Source organism: Dermacentor variabilis, chromosome 2, assembly GCF_050947875.1.
Source record: "Dermacentor variabilis isolate Ectoservices chromosome 2, ASM5094787v1, whole genome shotgun sequence".
Lineage (NCBI taxonomy): Eukaryota > Metazoa > Arthropoda > Arachnida > Ixodida > Ixodidae > Dermacentor > Dermacentor variabilis.
The window spans coordinates 212,362,999-212,384,686 of NC_134569.1; positions in this window are offsets into that span (position 1 = coordinate 212,362,999).

Consider the following 21,688-nt stretch of genomic DNA (forward strand, 5'->3'; position numbering starts at 1 on the left):
TAATCACGATGCACCTGCCATCTCGGCAGCCTGGAGCACGTTCTGCGCCTCCTTCATGGGCCCTGGACGTCCGCGTGATCTCAGCCGAAACAGAGTGTAAGAAAGAAGGGTGTCCGCATATAAATAAAGCCTCATAGTGGCATTAGCTTCTGAGAAACAAGGCCGCCGTTCTTCTAGCCTGTCGCTAAATTATTGCTTCACCCCGGCGCATCACGCCCTGCAGGCGCATTGCCGCTGTAGTCCGAGCAGAAAACGTGTGTTCGCCGAAAGCCCCTCTGCACACAGACACACCCTACGGCAACAGTGATACTGCAGTAGTATACGTGCGTACAATAGATATCGTGCAGACAATGGTTGCGTGCGTACGTTGTTAAGCACTTCGTTGAACTGACCGTCTGGGCTCGTACGATCACGACCATAACGCGTACGCGCAAATTTGTGGTAGCCGCAGCAAGAAACATTTCACAGTGGGCCACCGAGGCGTGAAACGTTGTGAGAGCGTCCATCCAATTACGCCTTTGCGCCCGCGTTCGCTCGAGCAACCTATCCCGAACGTGCGATCGCGTGACTGGGCGGAGTAATGGTGGTAATAAAATACCTACCCAGTATAACCAGCGCTGCTACACACTGCCAAAGACTGGATAAGTGCTCATAAATTAGCTTCCTCCTGTCACTGGCAGTCTAGTTTGTTATTAGGTATTTTTTTCCTATCTCTTCTTGCGGTACCCAGAAGTCGTGTTCCACATTTCAATCTTTAGTGCAATCGCAGTGTTTTGGGCCGTCCTCGTTTCGAAGTCACTATTTGTAGTTCGATAACTGCAGAGACGTGGCAAAACGGGCAACTTGCAAATCATCTTATCTTTTATTTTTTTCTCTCTCTCAATCGTTTTCCCTCACATGACGAAACTAAGTGCCACCCGTTGGAGGTTATATGCCTTCAGCCCCGTTGGACGATTTCTGGTTCATCTGCGCGTTCTTGGCGCGTATCGTCCTTGCCATGACCTTGATAAAAAACGAACGCATTCCTACTCCGATACCTTTTGTTTTCCACTTTACAAGACACGGCCGCTTCGTGGATGTGGCGGTCTGCTGCTGAGCACTATACGTGGCGTGTCCGGTTCTCTTAGAGTATTCGTATAAAAAGTGTCCAGCAAAAGGATGCCTATAACGCGGCGGTAACGTGCACATAGAATGAAATCGCCTTTCGGGATTACATACGTAACGCAAGTGCTTTTTAATCCCTGACGGTAGTACGGTGCGTAGCGAAAAGGAAAGACATAGTGCTGGTAATTGTGGGAGATTTACGTGTTTCATTATGCGCAAGCGCTTTGGGGAAGTACCAGTGCTTGAAAGAGAGCGGCGAACCGGTAGAGGCTCTGTCTAATTATTCCGCCACGCTATTGACCGTCCAATGCAGCTGTGGTGAAAAGAAAAAAAGCTACAATGCTTTATCTTAGCCTCTGTGCCTTTTATATATAGAAGCAGTACAGAAGAAGGGCACAAGGTAGGGACATTCGCCAAACAAGTATATACTGCGGAAAGAGAAGATATTAGGGATGGGATATAGTGGTCGGAGAGGTGAGGAAGAAAAGACGAGATGAATTATAATTCATCCCACCAGCGGCCAGCACCATTAAGTCAAAGGCATTCACCCAAGCCAGCCGACCTCAAGAAACACAAAAGTGACTTCACAGCCTTGTGGGCCTTTGAGTCACGGCGACGGTGTTCGAGTAGCGCCTGCGTGGACGGTGGACGATCGTCCAGTTGTCGCCATGCATTGTTTGTCTTTGTGTACTTGAAGCAATATAATGTAACCCCTACGAGGCTATGTGTTCTAATTTGGACATTTCCCGCAGTATCCTCTCTGCAAGAAATCTACCTTGTTCGGCTACAGAGTTCAGTCGTCAAACGACTGGATCCTTCTAAGAGAGACCTTTGCCCACGGGAAAGACATGTACCACGGCTTGCTGCTATGTCTGTTGAGGAGCAAAACAGTCAACCTAATGTAGGCACATCGCTCGATGTACCCCAGAAGTTGCATTCATTCTTTTTTTTTTTTGAGTAAGCGCCTTTATCTTACACCAAACTGGAGAAATTTTTGTTAGCCATCTTGAAATGAAGACGTTTGTTAATGCAGACAAGCGATTATCGAAATGCAACCAGAAACGATAGCAGATTTACGATGAGGAGTTTACGGGTGCTGCGTACACACTTCGTGAGATTGGGTTTGTTTCCTGATTGCGAGCGAAGAACCAGTGTCAATGCTTTAGCGATAAAAAACATTATTAAGCACATAAGCTTGCGCATCGATAATATGATTTTGAGGTGTTATTTCTGGACCAATGCGTATGTGAACGCATATTTGCGACATGTACATCCTACCAAAAAAAAAGTTAGGGTAATCCGCCCATCTCCGATAGGCATTTACGTCTTCCAAGCGGCTCTACGCGCTCGTGAACTTGGTCCCGTTCGTCTAGCGTTTTTCCAAAGTATTTAAACTTGAGCGTTGTAGGAGGGTTGCCCCGACAGGCAACGCCTCCTAGTACTTATTGTTTGTATATTTGGGTCAGGACGTCTGTGGCAGCTTGGTCCCCCACAACCGCATTGGGGATGCGGTCTGAAGTAATGTTCGAACTTACCCGCTAACAGCGTGCAGATTGTATATCTCAGTCATGAGACAGGCCGCGGCACAATGAAAATCTGGCAATGCGGTGTCTAGCTATTAGGCTGCATGGTACGAAACTGACTTGTGTGATATAATTCATAAATGTAGAAAACTTACCCCACTGACATGCACACTGACGCTTGTGAAATGTGTCTGAATACATAACAGTGGACCATTTGGGAGACGTATAGGATAAGTTGGATATGTTGATGTATGTAGATGTAAATCCTTGTGATCTACTGGCCCGCGCCCACTCTGGGGGATTGGCCGAGAATCGGGTACTTCATAGTGAAGTGTAAAATAAGTCAAAATTTTATAATAGGTAAGCTATAATCGAGAGATAGAGATTGTAGAGCCTACACGGGTTTTATGAAACTCAACATTCCACCATTACCATAAAGTAAAAAGAATTCAAGTTCAATTCTGGTGATACAAAAGGAGGCAAAGAAGAAATTCGTATCCAGTGTTTAAACCTCATTCATTCTAAAGGAAAATTTTGGATGGCAGCGCTCACCTTCCCTTCGCTATGCCCAAGTGTAGAGACACCGAAAGAAAGCACATTTTCAGCAGTTACATCTAATCCAAGAAGGCGGAGTGGTTTAAGAAACCACTCCGCCTTCTTGAAATTTAAGAAATGTTCTATGGTTTTACCTTCCCCACACACATACAGACCAGCCCTTTGTAAATATAAATTTAAAAAGATGTGCGACAGCGAGGCCTAGCAATAGTTACTTCAGTTTTTCTAGGCTCGCAAAGAGTGCTTTTCGAGGGGTACAATAAGTGTTTAAAGTCCGATTAATTGTTATAGATGGCACAGAGAATTCTGGCATCATCATTTGCCTCCTAAATCTTGCAGCTATGATAAAGGCTGATGTAGGGAGAATTTGAATGGCTGGACCAGCTAGCGACGCTTTCGCCAATGAATCAGCCATTTCATTTAGAACTAGGCCCGCATGCCCAGGTACACAGACCAAATCGATATTAGTTAGATGTTGAGGTACTAAGGATATAAACAGTCCGAGAATCCGAGATTCATTAGGTGCTATGAGTAAAGTACACAAGGACTAATAATCAGTAACAATGATTACATAATCTATTGTTGTGCCTAATTTACGAAGGGCCAGTACTACTGCGAAAAATTCTGCAAAAAATATTGGTACAAAGTCTGGAAGCCGCAGGGAAAATGACCAACCGAGAATAGGGCTAGATATACGAATACCAGATTTTTCTTGGCTCCGGGTGCCATCAGTCGCTATGACTGCATTTGATATGTCAGCTGCTGCACTGCAAAATTAACAGCGTCTTCATCACTACGTTCGCGATGAGTCGGTGGATTACATGAATGGAACGCTGCACACAGTTGCATAGACCATTCAACAGGGAACAAACTAAGCGTTAGAATTTCGCGAGCTAGCAACAAAAGGAGGATCCAAGTCAATTTCGTAACACAGTAAGCCTATACTCGGGCCACGTTGAACACCGTAAAGTACACTAGCCGGACTTGGCTGCATTATTGTGCCACAGCCACCAGCAGTGGGCACTTCCTGACTGGCGCCTCTTTGGAGGAACGAACGATGACCGGCGCGCAAAACATTTTTCCTTGAACAATGCTGCCATGTCAAAAGTGGGTCACGTCCGCCGTTGATTCGAACATATGCTGGCACACATCTGCATCGAGAGCATGGCAGCTTTGTTCACGGCTGTCTAAATTGTGCAACAAAGAATGGAAACTCATACAAAGTGGGTGTGGTAGTTATTACTGTTTATTGCAAGTAAGTAAGACTCTGTTTGCAATTAGCTTGAAAGGAAATAGAGTCGGCCTCTTGTCCCTCTCTATCGTTGTTTTCGTGAGAATAAATTATAAAGAAAGAGAGAAGTTTCACGAAGGTTGAAGCTGGAAGTGATGAACAGTGGTAAAAAACAAGAAATGTAGCGAATTCTTGCTTTTCATCGCCGTGTGATGAAAGTGTGGCTGTGAGGAGAGAGGTGGCTACAGGGAGAAAAAGAAAGCGCCGACACAGCACAGCCAACCCAGTTTCAAGCTCCTTACTGCCGTCGCAGCAGTAATAAAATATTGAATAAGATTCGTCAATGGGTAATTCTCTCCCTTTAACTCTCATCAGTACACGCAATTAAACCTGCAAAGCGCGAAGCGTGCAGAGAGGTGAATTGAAATTCGCCCCAAATCGTATTACTGTCGGGGCACTTAAAATCTTCTCCATTGTTCTGGAAGCGGCACTCGCTGCGTAATATGTCACACAATGCACTCGCTATGTCAGATTGTCTGCGAATCACACGCGAAAGACAATCGTCACTTACGGTAAGAGTCGTGGTATACAGTGAAGAGGTGTCAGCTACGTTATGGTGGAGCTGCGTGTGCGAAGGTCATAAGCGCTACACAACACTAGGGCATAGTTACCACTTGCTGAGCTGTCATTCACCGAATGTTTCGAGCCTTTCACATTCCGCGTGCCGCCCGACGACTACGCGTGTGTAACATCTTCCGTCCTTTCGCTGGTGGGTCAACTGTACACGTAGCACGCGTAGCTGGCATGTGACGTCCTGGCGCAGCTGAAGGGACGCGTTCACACACAACTTCCGCGCATGCTCCGTTGGCCTGTGACGACGCTTTCGCGCACGACAGGAATTGGCCCAGCAATCAGCTCGGCGGTGCCGTTTGCCGCTGAAGCGACGGCGACAGGGACCCCGCCTACTTGCGCAATAACGCTTCCCAGCATCAACGCGCATCAAGAAAAGGATATTTCCCTCGCTCTCTCGACGAAAGGAACGAAGTGAGAATAAGCGCCTAATCCGACGGAGCGTTTAATCGACGTTGTAAGGATGCTGTAAGGAAGACTCGTAGGAAAAATTCCGTGCTTGGAATGGAGCCAGTAGAACAAGGAACCTCAATGGACAATTTGTTAAATGCTTATCGATGTGCCACTATTATACATCTACCGGCTAGAATTGACAATAATGTTTTTACACTACTCGATCTTTATATTACCAGTTATGAAAGAAATATTATCGGTGGTGTGCTATCTGCTGATCGGAGTGACCACTTCTCAACGTTTCGTTTTTCACAAACAAAGATTCCACTACAGCCTAAGCCTAAAAAGAAAGCACTATAACCCCCCAGCACAGAATAGAGAAAAATTCTGAAACCCAAGTTTTCTGTGACTCGGTGGCGACTGGTAACTTCGAAGTTCTCGATGTAACTGACTCAAATACAGCCTATGGTTTGTTCTTCTCGAAAATTCAAACTCAGTACTTCTTTCCTTTGATAGCCAGTAGACCTCGTAGAATGTCACTAAAACCATGGGCTTCAAAAGAACTGCTTCAGAGTCAAAGAAAGCCAATACCTTTTCGCGGTCTTCGAACTAAGCCGTAGGAGAACAACAGGACTATATAATAAATTCCGAAATCAACACAACTGTACCTTACGCAAAGAGAAAACACAACGCTACACACTAAGATTTTCGATCGTTACAAGCGAGTTTTCTAAAGCATGGCAAGAAGTTAAAAAAGAAACATTACCAAAGGGATACTCTCGCTGACCTTAGTGACATGAACGTGAATAGTATTACTTACAGGTTGCAAGCACTTGCGGATACATTTGACACGTTTTCTTACGTCCATGCTTTTACATATAAAAATAGTTCAGCTAACGATTTATATAGTTACTAAATAGTCCCACAAGCAATTTCGAGTGCTTCATAACGCAAGGCATTACATCGACTATATTTTTAGAACCTTTCACTGCCACTGAAGGAGGCAATCTCATCTCTTACTTATAACAAGTTCTGTATAATGCATAATTAGGTTAACGTTGCACTAACTAAAGCAGCCGCGGTGCTCATTAGCACACCTTTAGTTCATACTTGTAATCTCATTTAAAGACAGGTATCTTTCCGCACCATATAAAGGTAGCGCGAGTTAGTATTATTAAGGCGATGGGGGAAAAATTAGATGTCCGGCGTTATCGAAAAATTGACAGTCCGGCCTTATGGCACCAAAATTCAATGGCACCAAAATTGATGGAAGTCGAACCCAGGACCACTGGTGGGAGTCGAACTGACGACCTTTTGTGTTAATTAAGCCGAAGTTAATTTGGGCCCGAATTATTAAGATAGAGATAATTAAAGCACTTGATTCCAAGATCACTGGTAGAAGTCGAGCCCTCGACCTTTCGTGTTTATTAAGGCACTCGAACCCCAGATCATTGGTGGGAGTCGAACCCACGACCTTTCGTCGGACCAAAATTCAATTGCACCAAAATTGATGGTGTCACCATTGATGGTCGAACCCACAACCTTTGCTATTAATTAGGGTGAAGTTAATTAAGGCACAGTTAACTAAGGAAGAGTTAATTAAGGCACTCGAACGTACGACCTTTGGTGGGAGAAAACAAGTAGCAGGAAGTTACAACGCATTCGAATCAGAATGTCAAGTACTGTAACGAATGTCTCTTGAGCGCGCAGGCTTTCGCCTTCATCCTAGTTAGCGTGTGCTAAGTGAATTTCAACTTTTCAAAGCTAGGACGCCGAATGATTCAAATAGTTATCGTTCAATCTCATTACTACCCATTTTCTCTAAAGTCACTGAATGCGTTATAAATATGGAAATACCAGGTTTTTTTTCTTGAAGCATGAAGTTATCACTAATAATCACTTTGGTGTTCGAAAATGTGGGTCTACAGAAGATGCCCTTTTACACGCCAGACAAACCATTGCAACTGACATAGACAAACAGCTTACAACAGCGCGGACCTTTCTACACATTAAGAAGGCTTTCGATTCGATCAAACATAATTTATCATGAGAAAAATAGAAAATATGATATAAGAGGTGTATCGTTGCTGCTTATTGAAAGTTACTTGTGTGATGGCAACTAGTTCACTGAAATACAGAATAACCATTCGGGTCTGAGTATCATTAGGTATGCTGTTCCCGAGGAGTCTGTTTTGGAACCGCTTTTATTTGTACTATAGATAAAAGACTTTACTAACATTCTTCTCATGCACAATGCAGTTTGATATGCAGAGGGCACTAGCGTTTCTCTTTCTCGTGTAGAAATTGCTACAATGTAAAAAAAAAGCAGCAGCTTCCCCGAGAGGTGAAGCATCGATTGCAATAGCAAGTTAATAAACAGCTATACAAAGTAAGAATAGTAGTTTTATCGGCCGTACAAACTTGCAAACGTTCACTTAATGAATTAACAAGCACGGTGTCACGCGCGCACAAGTAAACATGAACACATCTCACTCGATGACCGCCAAAACGCTGCCAAATCGCTGGAGTGAGGAAGCGCGGTCGCAGTAGCGAGCGAATTGGCGTTCACGCTGTCCCTCGTTTCAGCGTGAACTAAGCTTCGAAGGCACAGCGCATACGAAGCTACCAACGCTCGGTGCACTTTGTCCGCATCGCAGATCTCTTTGAAGATGAGGTCAGCGCGATCGCGCATTTTGTCCACCTCGCAGATCGCTTTCAAGATACGGCGGCCGCGCGGCCGCGCCGTACGCAGCGACCGCCGGTGTAGAACGCCCCTCCCCCCGGTGCCTCGCACGCGACGGAAGACAGCGCGCTTTCTCCCCGCTTTCCTCCCTTGCGCGCGCGAGATTGAGCCGCGATAATCGGGTGACCCTCGCAAGTTTCACTCGCACATACAGCATACGGCGCGCGGCGACGAGGTTACCGTGCTTAGACTGTGCACAGAACATCGCGTTGACGGCGATGACAGAAATGCAGAACTTAACTCACTGGGCTTCAACTATATGTTCAGAAAACAAAATATATCATATTTACGGAACGTAATGAACACATTCATGAGTCTTAGGTAGGAAAACAGCAAGTTAGAACGCCTAAAATCACCGAAGGTTCTTGGTGTAATATTTTGTTAACACTTACGCTAGAATGCACAAGGGGCATTTCTAGGGTTTTCTCTATGTATGTCAATAGGAATTGTAAGAACGCATAAATGTGTATCGCCTGTGTGGCTTGAAATACTACTCTACCGCTGCCTTGTAGAACACAGATCTCAGTAACGTCGTCTTGTGTGGTTACCATGGTCACAGCACAATCTTGACGCTTTATACATGGTAAAAAAAAATCGTCATTGGCGCAATATAGTGTTTACCTAGACTTGGACACACGACACCACGTTTCTTTAAAGCGAGGGTGCTTGGGTTAGAATAACTACTTGCATTGAAAATATCTGTTTTAATATATAAACAAATTCACTCTCGACAGGACTCATTTAACAGCCTACTTAGTGAACCACAGTGCTTGCACCACAATCTTCGAGAACGCTACAAACTAGAACGGCCAACTTAAACATCATATGACAGAAGCTTGAGCGCAGATCACTGTGCATTGGTAATAGTGAAAGTAGCCTGTGCCAGAGCACAAGAAAGAAAGAAAGAAAGAAAGAAAGAAAGAAAGAAAGAAAGAAAGAAAGAAAGAAAGAAAGAAAGAAAGAAAGAAAGAAAGAAAGACTAATACCGCAACCTACCTCAAGTAGAAGATACAGAAGGCCAGAATTTATTGTCTCCAACAAATCTGCAAGAAGTTTTTGATGTTATACGATCTATGAACAGCGGATCAACACCCGGTCCAGATGGCTTACCAGTCGAATTTTACCGATCTTGCTGGGAGGAAGTTGGCACTGCCTTAGTGTCGCTCCTTAACGGCATTCTTGCACGGGAAGGTATTCCTAAATCGTTTAATCGGGGTCGCGTAATGCTCTTGCCAAAGCCAGACTCCAACCTTGCAGAACCCTCATCCTGGAGGCCTATAACGCTGCTCAACACAGACTATAAAATATTGACAACCCTTCTTGTAAATCGCATGAAGATATTATTGCCGAAAATAGTCAGTGTACATCAAACATGTTCCGTGCCGGGTCGCAGTATATTTTCGTCTCTCAACTTAACACGTGATATCATACAATACACAACAGCGCGTGAAGCTTCAGGAGTATTAGTAAGCTTGGACCAAGCCAAAGCGTTCGACCGCTTAGAACACCAGTACTTATTTGCGGTTTTACGATGTTATAACTTCCCTGAAGAGTTTGTAGACATCCTGCGGATGTTGTATTCGCGAACAACAGCTGAGCTACTGAGCAACAGGCAACTTGCTTCCGACGGCAGTAACGCCAGCACCGCAGTATGCGGCGGCTGCGCGCTTGCAAGGCCAGCTTGTACAACTAAGAATTACAAAGTGGTGTGCGACACCAGTTTCCAGGCTTTGTGAAATGTTGTGTGAGACAGCTGTACCTCCACGGACAGCTACTACACAAACATGGACAGCTGTGCTTTCACCTGATTTGCCCTCTCAGGTGAAGGACTTTCATTGGCAATATCAGTGGGGCATTCTCCCTACAAAAGACAGGCTTGAACGCTGGCATATGGTAGCGAATGATAAATGCATATATTGCGCACAAACAGAGACCAACGCGCATGTAGTAAATGACTGCGTTGTAGCACGCACCTTCTGGAAGCTAGTTGCAAGAATGTTCGGAATATCCATCTTGCGGCCACCACAGCGCCGAGATCGGTTTGCGAGTCTCGTCTACTACAGCGCTAGCTACATTTTGTGGTGCTTCCGTAACATCGCAGAACGATCTCGACAGACAAATAGAGCAATGTACCCCAGAATGCGGAAACTACGGGTGTTAATATGGGGTCATCTTGAAGAACAGTTGTTCAAACTCGGTGAAGTCGAGTTTCTTCGCCGCTGGTCTACGCGGTACATAACCGTCTCCCGAGGCAAAGTCTTTCTACAGCCAGAATAATGCTCAATTCGGTTGCCCGAGCTCAGACTGTGTCTGTATGTGCCCCGAGTACCTTCCATAAATTCGAGGCCGACAATAATGCTTTTGCGTGGATGCGGCAATGAGTTTTGTTGTTGTTGTTGTGTGTGTGGCAAAGCCAGTGTCAAGAAGACACCATTTATTATTTCATTTGTTAATCTTTTTTGTTTACATCAAGTATGATGTATTACATGCGATGTACCTCATATTGTACTTTTCGTTCCTACCACAGCTGTAAGTGTGCCTACGGGTGAATAAATTTCCTTGTCAATCTACGTGCAGTGTTATCAGCCTCTGAAGTACACGCCGAAACAGTAATAAACTAAAAATAATAGCTGTGGTTACTCGAAAGCTATTAAATAACAGGAACGGCATATGATGCGTTAGGCATACGTCTATGCAGTCAAATATACTCTACAGACATTCGCGTAATATCCAGAGCAGCAATCGATGATGAAGTGAATATAAGGCGTTCTATTCAAGTGTAGCCCACACATTGTTATCTGCACCCACTGAATCTTGAACCGCGGAACACATTACATTATTTTCATACTGAGCTGCCGAGCGATAAGTCACAAAGCAAAGCAACCATTGCGACTTGTGACGTGCCAGGAGAACGTACGGTTCACTGCACTGACATATGCGCTTGGTGCCAAACAAGGTCATGGCGTCGCGTCGGCGCCTTGTTTTGTCAGCGCGTTCATATAAGCCTAAACAGCGCATATGAATGTAGCACATTGGTTCTCTTAACACGTTAACATAATCGGAGAACCTGTTAGCCTGTTAAGCGGAGAACCTGTTAACAACAGGTTCTCCGCTTGTTTTACTTTCAGTTTCTCTTTTTCTCAATGCACTATCACCACTGCTAGCAAACAGTGTTAATTAGAAAGAAAACCCACTTCATGTGCACTTAACTACCCCTACTTCACTTGCTATCGGTGGAGCCATGTATCTAAGAATGAGTATAAAGATAACAAAACTGGCAAGAAGGAGCTGGAGGCACCGCAACTGCCAAAGTGCTTTAAACAATTTTGCTACAATGCACTATTGGATAAGTGACTAGACACAAAGCTGCGGGCTGCCTATTTCTTCGTTTAATATCAGAATACTTATCAATTTATCATCGACCGAAAAACGCTTCTTTATTCACATGCATTTAAAGGAGAAGTTGGCCCTTTCAGTAGCAGAGGGTCATCGCTTCCAAACAAAAAGTAAACTAATAAGTGAAAAGGTAAAAGTGAATGCAACAAATGCAGTAAATAAAGTAAAAAGTGAATCCAGGAATGCACATTAAGGTACTGAAGAAGTCAAATAACACGAATATTTGCGAAGTTCGGCGCACAAATAAAAGAAGGCGCAGAAGAGAGTCAAATGAAACTGACAAACACAGAGAGTTTCTCAAATAAGTGAAAGTATATAAAAAGAAAACACGTGTTTTGTCGAGCGATGTTTGTCTGCCTGTCAGTACCAAGCAGTTAAAAAGAGCAACTATGACACATCCTAAACACTGGTACAACCAGCCCTCGACGTACGGCCGCTTCCGCAGGGACAGCATAGGCGCGTCGAGAGAGAAATGAGCTGTCACTTCTGTTACACCCATCGATCTGGTGTGACGTAGACTAATTCGCTTCTTGCGTGTGCCGCTCGTAACCTCGATATCAGCCACGCAGTGCTGTTGGCATTCTGTGGTGCACCTGCTGGTCTGCACGATGTCCCGTTCACTCGCGTCGGTGACAATGATGTGCTGTTCAACGTCGAGGCGAAAACTCGCCTAAAGCTGGCCGAGAACGTCTGCTTATCTTGACTCTACGGCCATCAAAAGACGCACGATCTCTATCCATATGTCTTGGAGTGCGTCTTTCAACATTTGTCTAGCCCTGTGATCGCGGAAGCGAGGGAACATCTCATTCATGTGCATTGCGCGCAAGGAACACGTCGTAGTTTCATCCGGCTGTCGTCATGGTGAGGTAATCCTCCACTTCGAAAAAGATATAATACTTTATAGATGTGGGAAAGTCTACCCTCTTCTGCAACAGTTGCAGGATTAAATCTCCAAGCAACACTACTAGCATCGTCAGGACTTCGGCTATCCTGCTGAAATGTCTTAAGCACTTCTGTGAGGATGGAAGTTCCGTGTCTTGGAATGAAGTAGTCGATGCGTACGAGGCCAAAGCTTCTGACTTCACTACATATGAGCAAGTTCCAGAAGGGCTTCAATTTTTTTTATTTTTCTGCTTCTGCTTTCCTACGCTTGTCACACGAGAAGATGAGCTGTCTCACAAGCCGAGCTGGGCAAATGCCCTCTTTTTTGGATTTCCTCTCTCACTGTCACGTTTAAAAGGCTGTGATAATTCTCTCCGGCTTGCTACAATTCCAAATAAAACCTATAGTTGTCGCGTGAGTGTAGTTCTCAAATATGGTAGTCAAACGGGGAAACCAGGCACAGCCCGATATTTCCGCCACCACTGGGGTGAGCTGCCTATTTTAATTCTCAGTTTCATGCATGCTTAATTAACCAAGTCCCTGCGACACCCTTGGTCACCTGAACGCCCTTGGACACCCTTGGACACTCTGCACGACCACGTCCACTAGAGAATAAACATTGTGTACTACACCATTGCGGGACTGTATTGAGAGAGAGAAAGAGAGAAAGAGAGAGCTAAAGGCGTAATGAAGAGCGTTTGATACTGCTAAGTGTTCTGAAAGGTACTCAGCTTCTTACTAGTATTATGGCGATAATCTGGCACAAGCAAACTTTCCTGAAAAGATGGTGCGTCTAAACATGCTCGTTGCTCGTGAGGCGAGTTTGCTGTTCGGCGTGGATAAGAAGACGCTAACTACTAGTATTATACAGTAGTACTTACTGTGCAAGGCACGAGAAAAAAACTAAAGAAAACGCTGTTTGCTCTATAGCTAACGTCAACCGCCATTTATGACTGCGGGCCGTCACAAGTGGGCTTCGACGTAATCTGATGAACTCGAGAGGCTTAATTCCTGTCAATGCGCTTCAAAAGCGCAGGCATAAAACCCATCACGCGTACGATCTAAGTCACTTCTCTGCACTTACCAAATATGAATCGTACTTTCCTCATGTAACCTCACATCGTCACGGTCACCCTCTCTTGCCCTCTCGAAATAACGTGCGCCCTCCCTCCCACCCTAACCAATTTTCCGAAACTGATCATCCCCTCGCCACGTGAGAGTGAGGGCACATGATGGGAAAGATGCGCTCTTGAGTGTGCCAGTGCCTGCTCAGAAAACATCATATACAGCTCTGCGCTTAAGTTCCCCACCCTCGAAGCAGAGGGAGCTGCATAAACTTTGCCCTCTATGTATCTGTTCATCTCCATATTTCTACCACCTCTTTTGTCCTCAGTGTCAACTTGCTTATTTTCCCTAGAAAATACACCTGGTTTGTGTGTTCGACAGGAGGAAAGAGCTTATATGCCCAATCATCTGCAAATACATAGTACACATTGTTAGGAATGGCCTGCCGAGTTGCGGATCTGCAGGTTTTCTCAGCCAGCTGCAGCTGCGAGCGTTGCGATCTTCCCCGAAGAGAACCAGCGAGGACAGCGCTAACCGACCATGCGCCTCGTTTGCAGGAAGGGTGACGACAGCAGGGCTGGCCACGTTTGGCGCTCCGTGCATTGTTGGTTAATTTGCTGGGTCTCTCTGCGGCAGGGGGGGCCGCCCTGGCAAAAGGGTGCTTTGCGGTATGGGGGCCCCAGGATTCGTCAAAGTCTTCCGACACACGTAGCAACTACAGGAAAAGGCACCTCTGGAATTTAGAGGCGCCGGGCCGGCTGGGGTCGGGCGTGACCACCTGATAGCGGGGACGTAAGACAATGGATACCACGACGACTGCGCTGCAAAGGTCGTCGGCCCTCGGAGAGAGCACCGAAACCTGTGCGGCATCTGTGTGTAAAATCCCTAGCCCCTTCTCACAAACACGACCACGAGGACTTTCTACGAATTGACTGGTCGAACGTTTTCCTCACCTAGGGAACTAGGGACAAATAGAGTGCTTATAAGCAGCGGTTGTCGGCTGCTAGAGTGGGCTCGTGCTCGTCGTCGTGCTCTGTGCTCGAAATGTACTCGTGAGCTGTGTGCTCGTTTGTTGTATGCTTCGCCTTGCGGGCTCCATTTGGGAGTCACGCTAGAGTGCGTAAATGTATCCCATGTTCAAATGTAAATAATGTAAATAAATCCTGCTCGCCTAGTCCTGTCGCCCCAAGTTCATCCGATCGTCCTACAAGCCCGAACGCCAAATCTTTACAACTGGTGGCAGCGGTGGGATCGGCCTACAGCTCGTAGATCGGCCTACGACTAGGAGACAGCAACGGCAGCTGACGGACGTTGGCACATGGTGACCGACCGGTATCCTGATCAAGTTGGAGGCGACTTGGGATTAACCACCTCTTGCAACTGACTGGGTACGGCGGAGAAGGACTGGTGATATGGTGCTGCTTCAGTGGGTAAGCGTTTGGTTTTGGCTGTAAGATTTACCAGGCTTCAATTTCTCTGTGCTGTAGATTTGATTCGCTGGGGATATTTTTACTTGTATTCTGATTTGTGTGAGTATCGCAGCGAGTATTGTGTGACAGCAGAGCCAAAGCTTAAAGTAGCGACCATGGTCCTAATGTGTTTGACGAGAGCTGACCTGTTGTGGTTGTGTGAAGAGGTCGAGGTAGACGTAGAGGAGGACTTGGCGGAATCAGACATTCGTAAGACAATTCTCGAAAGTGACAATGATTTGAAATTCATTGAACATGTAAGTAACCGAATTCTAAGTAAAACCGAGAACAGGAAGCAATTAGGCACGAAAAGGAAGAATTTGAGCAAGAACAGGAAAAAGCTAGGCAGCAACTAAAGAGCATTTCGGAGGAAAAAGACCTAACGGAAGTAACGAGGCAGTACGTTGCTGAATTGAACAAGGAAATTCAATGTTTGGAGCAGGAAATTGAACGAATTCAACAACGGCTTGAAAAATCTGTAGGCTGGACGCAGCGAAAATGGCAGGAAGCAAATAGTAGATTTCACTCGAAAGCCGAGAGAAGGAGTAGCACCTGCGAGATTAGCAGCACGTTCAGAAGTGAACTCAAAGTGTTAGCCGCTAAAGGCCAGAATGAGAGCGACGAGGTGCTGTGCCAACGGTGGACTGTAGAGACAGCTAGGGCAGCTGCGAACAAATTGGCAGAGTTACCGCGCGTGTGCGTCGCTTGTAATGTTATCGAGGTTGCTAACGAGGTAGAGAGTACTGCTGACCCGACAGACGCGAGCAGCCATGTCGAGTCAGATCTGCGTGCCGAAGTGAAGTGCGAGCTGGAAGATGCAGTTGAGGGCTGTTCTCAGGATTGCGAGCTCCATAGCTCAAGGGAAGACAACTGCATTGTTCAGGGATCGGTGCAGCTCTCCGCCAGTCTAGGTAGCCAAGAGAGGGATGATTAGTTAAGGATCATTCGGAGTGTGCGGGTAAGAGACCGATCCGGGCCGACGAGATGTGTACCGGCCAGCACGAGGCGCCAGAAGGCGACATGAAAGCGAGTTCAAAGAGAAAGCGCCGCAGAAAAAAGCGCGGTAAAAATCGGGAAGCCGTAGATAAGGTAGCGCAGCCAGAAGGGGCGAGAGGCGCGAAAATCCAAGGCGCGAGGAGGAGAAAGGTGCGGTCGTCGTTGACGACGTTGGCGCATCAAACACGTTTTAGCCCCCAGACCAAAGGAGGCCGAGAAGCATGTTCCGCACGGACGCGGACAAAGGGCACGGGCAGTTATATTCCTCGTCGTTCCGTCGTTATTTGCGAAGTTCAGCGTGTAGTACAAAGAAGCGCAAGGTGGAAGGACGAGACGAGGTGATAAGCAGTCGCGACGCGGTCAGTCGGGCTCATGATGAAAGCATGGCGCCAAGACGTAAATTGGAAGGAGACTGTAAGGTCTTGGAGGAGCTGATAGTGAGTCAGCCCTTTTGTTGTTCCTCGGTAGCCAGAGTAGCTTTTGAACCGCGACCACCTCGAGTACGGCTCAAAAGTATGAGTCAGTCGAAGACGTTTGGAACGGGAGGCCAAGAGAGCTTCCGTAGAAGTGAAACGGGTTGTTTTGTTTTATTTTTGAACATTTGAAAATTTTCGGGAGTTGAGGCAGTTTCTTTCAAAAAGTAAGGTATGAGCTCTGTTTGTTTTGTTTGAGAAGCTCCGAGATTTGAAAGATGGGTTTTAGGTAGAACTTTAGCTTCGGGAGGTGTTAATTAATGAGAAGATAGGCTTTTTTTGTGTGTGTGTGTGAGTAACCTGAGTGTCAAGGTTATCGGTGAGGGGCCTATGGTAACGCGTGTGTGTATTAGTTAACCTTCTTTCTTTGTGTTTTTTTCTATTTTCTAACGTTAAGCGCGTAGATTTTCAGTGAATGCATGATTTGCACTGAGAAGCGTTCTTAGTTGCTGTAGCGCGTGTCCTGTGCGGACGGAAGGAAGCAGAATGTTTGACGGCGTTGCTCATGTGTGTTGACAGCAGCCGTACTTTGACTTCTCTAATGAGCGTGCGTGGAACGAGTTATTAGCAGCCGCATTTTTTAAGGGTTCTGCGGTGTGCGTGAGTTACGCACGTTTAGTTGCTCGGTTAAGTTACGTGTCCTGATTGGACTAGAGAAAGACACGTGAGTAAGCGTGATGAAACGTTTGCGTGCGACGCAAGCACGTGTTTGGAATAGGGACCACAAAGCTAGCGCGATTGTGATTACGTACCTGTGGAGTTGGCCAGACGGTTCAGTGGCAACCGTACATGAGATAAGTACACCACTGTGATAGGATAAGAACAGGCTGTTCGTAAAGCTAGGCTGCTTAAGTTATGTTCAGGTATTGGTGGTTGAGAGCCTTCAGTTTAATTCTGCCTAAACCTTTACTCCTGTGCAGCGCGACGGTCAGGTTTGGTCGAACTCAGGGGGAACGTGAACGCCCGCTTTGGCGGCACGAAATTTTGGGGCAAAATGTGGGGTTCACAGTTGAGTGGCTTCCATTGAAATTTTGATAGGAAGCCTGGTGGGTTAACAGCTAATTCCGGGCGTTTGCACGCTGAGTGGTATTGTGTTGCCGGGATCGACTCTTCTTTGCCAGTTGTTGTGAGATGGCCGAAGGCATTCCAAGTGCGCAGGGGTTGCAGAGAGCAAAGCCATCGTCTTGCTCGCCAGCCATTCTCTTCCTACCCAGCGGTTGTCAGCACTGGCCAGTCGAGATTTTCCGGGCCATGCAGGAGCTGTTAGGAATGGCCTGCCGAGTTGCGGAACTGCCGGTTTTCTCAGCCAGCTGCAGCTGCGAGCGTTGCGATCTTCCCCGAAGAGAACCAGCGAGGACAGCGCTAACCGACCATGCGCCTCGTTTGGAGGATCGGTGACGACAACAGGGCTGGCCACGTTTGGCGCCCCGTGCATTGTTGGCTAATTTGCCGGGTCGTCATGGTCTCTCTGCGGCAGGGGGAGCCGCCCTGGCAAAAGGGTGCTTTGCGGTACGGGGGCCCCAGGATTCGTCGCTGTCTGTCTGTCGACACACGTGGCGACTACAGGAAAAAGGCATCTCTGGAATTTAGAGGCGCCGGCTGAGGTCGGGCGTGACCACCTGACTACGGGGACGCAAGACAATGGATACCACGAAGACTACGCTGCAAAGGTCGTCGGCCCTCGGAGAGAGCACCGAAACCTGTGCGGCATGTGTGTGTGTAATACCCCTACCCCCTTCTCACGAAGGCGACCACGAGGACTTTCTACGAATTGACTGGTCGAACGTTTTCATCACCTAGGGAACTAAGGACAAATATAGTGCTTATAAGCAGCGGTTGTCGGCTGCTAGAGTGTGCTCGTGCTCGTCGTCGTGCTCTGTGCTCGAAATGTACTCGTGAGCTGTGTGCTCGTTTGCTGTATGCTTCGCCTTGCGGGCTCCATTTGGGAGTCACGCTAGACTGTATAAATGTATCCCATGTTCAAATGTAAATAATGTAAATAAATCCTGCTCGCCTAGTCCTGTCACCCCAAGTTCCTCCGATCGTCCTAAAAGCCCGACAGCGAAATCCTTACAACATTGAAATAGTACACAATACATAGAAAGGCGTCAGGCAGGGAGATACAATCTCTCCAACGCTATTCACAGCGTGTTTACAGGAGGTATTCAGAGACCTGGATTGGGAAGAATTAGTGATAAGAGTTCATGGAGAATACGTTAGTGACTTGCGATTCCCTGATGATATTGCCTTGCTTAATAAGTCAGGGGACCAATCGCAATGAATGCTCACTGACCTGGAGAGGCAAAGCAGAAGGGTGGGTCTAAATATTAATCTGCAGAAAACTAAAGTAATGTTTAACAGTCTTGGAAGAGAACAGCAGTTTACGATAGGTAGCGAGGCATTGAAAGTCGTAAGGGAATACATCTACTTAGGACAGGTAGTGACTGCGGATCCGGATCACGAGACTGAAATAATCAGAAGAATAAGAATGGGCTGGGGTGCGTTTGGCAGGCATTCTCAGATCATGAACAGCTGGTTGCCATTATCCCTCAAGAGAAAAGTTTATAACAGCTGTGTGTTACCAGTACTCACGTACGGGGCAGAAACCTGGAGGCTTACGAAAATGGTTCTACTTAAATTGAGGACGAGTAACGAGCTATGGAAAGAAGAATGATGGGTGTAACTTTAAGAGATAAGAAAATAGCAGATTGGGTGAGGAAACAAACGCGAGTTAATGACATCCTAGTTGAAATCAAGAAAAAGAAATGGGCAGGACATATAATGACGGGGGAAGATAACTGATGGCCATTAAGGGTTAAGGACTGGATTCCAAGGGAAGGGAAGCGTAGCAGGGGGCGGCAGCAAGTTAGGTGGGCTGATGAGATTAAGAAGTTTGTAGGGACAACATGGCCACAATTAGTACATGACCGGGGTAGTTGGAGAAGTATGGGCGAGGCCTTTGCGCTGCAGTGGGCGTAACCAGGCTGATGATGATGATGATGACATAGTACACATGTAAAATAAGAAACATATGCGCGGTACTTTATCCATCGGGTAGTTAGCTTTTTTTCTCTTAATCTCACGGCTTTCCATGCAGCATATTACTATTTTTGAGAATCGGGCTGAACTCCCGTTAGATGGTGTCCAAATGTGCGCATAGCCGAAACGCGTCCTTTATGAGGCGCGTACTGCAGCTGGGCCCCTCTCACGCGCTTCCCTGTTGAGACAGCTGCGTCCTCTGGCGGTGTCACCGTCAAGTCCACGCATGCCTAGTGGTACATACACAGTGACCCAACTGAGCGTTAAAGAGGTCCACTGAAGAGGGACACAGATCCAGTGCGCCAAATACCATCGAGATTGGTCCAAATTTTTTATGCTTAAACAGCTAGATAGCAGGAGAAAAAACTGGTCTGACAATGCGTAAAATGCTATTCGCGCTAATAAAAGCATGAAGTCCTTATTCGCGAAGAAGCTGCATAAATGACCTGCGTAACTTTTCGTCCGTAATTAACTGTTAGTAATCTGTGGGATGTACTGTTGTAAAACGAGAAGACCCACGGAAAAGTGTAAGAAGAAAAGCGAAGCGAATTGCGATTTTGAGACACCATTTTCAGATTGAGATTTGACCTTTAGAAACAACGGGCAACAGTTTTGCGCAACTAGACTGGCGCTATAGACGTGTCATTTTTGTTCATCGCCGCGTTCTCCATGCGTGCGAAGGTTCGCGAACAAAAGCTGCCAAGTGCTAGACATTTTAATGATGCTTCAGAACTGCGCGTCTGTGTCCAGCACTCTCACTCGAGCAGAAAACTTTATATACGACTGATAATGCGTTAACTGTATTACAAGATCTGCGCCCATAAATATCCACACGCATTCGTTAGAGCCACATATTCTCGCTATGGCTAAAGAACACAAAATAGTCGGCCTATAAACCGCACCCACATTCAGTCTTTCGTTCGCTCTTTGGCCTTTTCGGCTGGACTTTATTGGTTCCTGTTGGCCAAAAGTCCAGTCAACACTCCATTGAACGTTTCAGTTTGCAGAAAGAACCTGCTTTTACAAGCGGCGTCTACCTGTAAGCCTTTATTTCCTTTTTTTTTCCTTTCTTTCTTTCTTTGTGTCTTTCTTTCTTTCGATTCTTCTTTATTTGCATATATAACCTCAGCGTTGAAAAGAGCGAAAGGTGTTTCTGCAGAACAGCCTGGCCGGAGCAAGTGTACTGCGCCTCGCTTCCCGCTTTCAGGCGAAGCTGTCCGGAACGTGTCCGAGCCATTTCGCTCGGCCAGCGTTCACGGAATCCTTCCTTGGTGCACTGTTTCCTATCGCTTTTGTCCCAGTTTTATGAGGCGCGTGCGCTCACTCCCCTGGTGCATAGCCGGCTGCGATCAATGAAAGAATGCGCGTAGTGGATGGCTTCTCGCACGAGAGAATTGTCTTGAAAGGGGGCCTATGCCGGTTGACTTCACTGTCGCTTCGTAACTGCTGTAGTCGCAGGAACGGCTTTTCTTGCTTTCGGATCGCAATTGGTGTTTTTCAGGCGAAAGTGCTTCACGAGAGTCTCGCTAAATACAACGTCGAGTTACTGTTTCATTTTCTGTTGTGCTACTCAAAAGGCCATAATATACATTTTTTTTTCCGTCGACAGCCTATCGCCATCTAGAATCGCTTTGCACCTTTTTTAGGAGCTTTGCAAGTAGACACGAATCACTATCAAAGCTGTTATCAGCGTAGGCAAATATATCCTTTTAGAAATGAGAAGTAGTCAGAGATGTGCGGTTGCCACAAGTATTCCTAATCGGTTATACGTGAAGTTAAGCGCGTATGCTCTGTATTGTGGATGGAACTCGTACGGAAGCGTGAGTTTGGACCTTCCATCAATATAGCGCGGGTATAACCCGTGTATAATGGCTACAAAGTGCATTCAGGTTGCGGCATGCACACAAGTCACTGAACTCTCCCTTGCGATATATTTTTATTTGTTTCATTTCGTTTTTTAAACATGTATTCATTTCACTATTGCCATTATTCGTTTATTTCTTGCTGCATAACGTGGATAGATGAAGCTAGCCGACGTACTCTTTACTTCACTCTCTCCACACCAAATAATATGCAACAGAACAGGACTGTTAGCATAAACTCAAACACGAACACATGGAAATCGGCCGGCAGGCGCTATTACACTTCCGTGTTCGCTTGCGTTCATGACACCGACTGCGGCCTCTGCA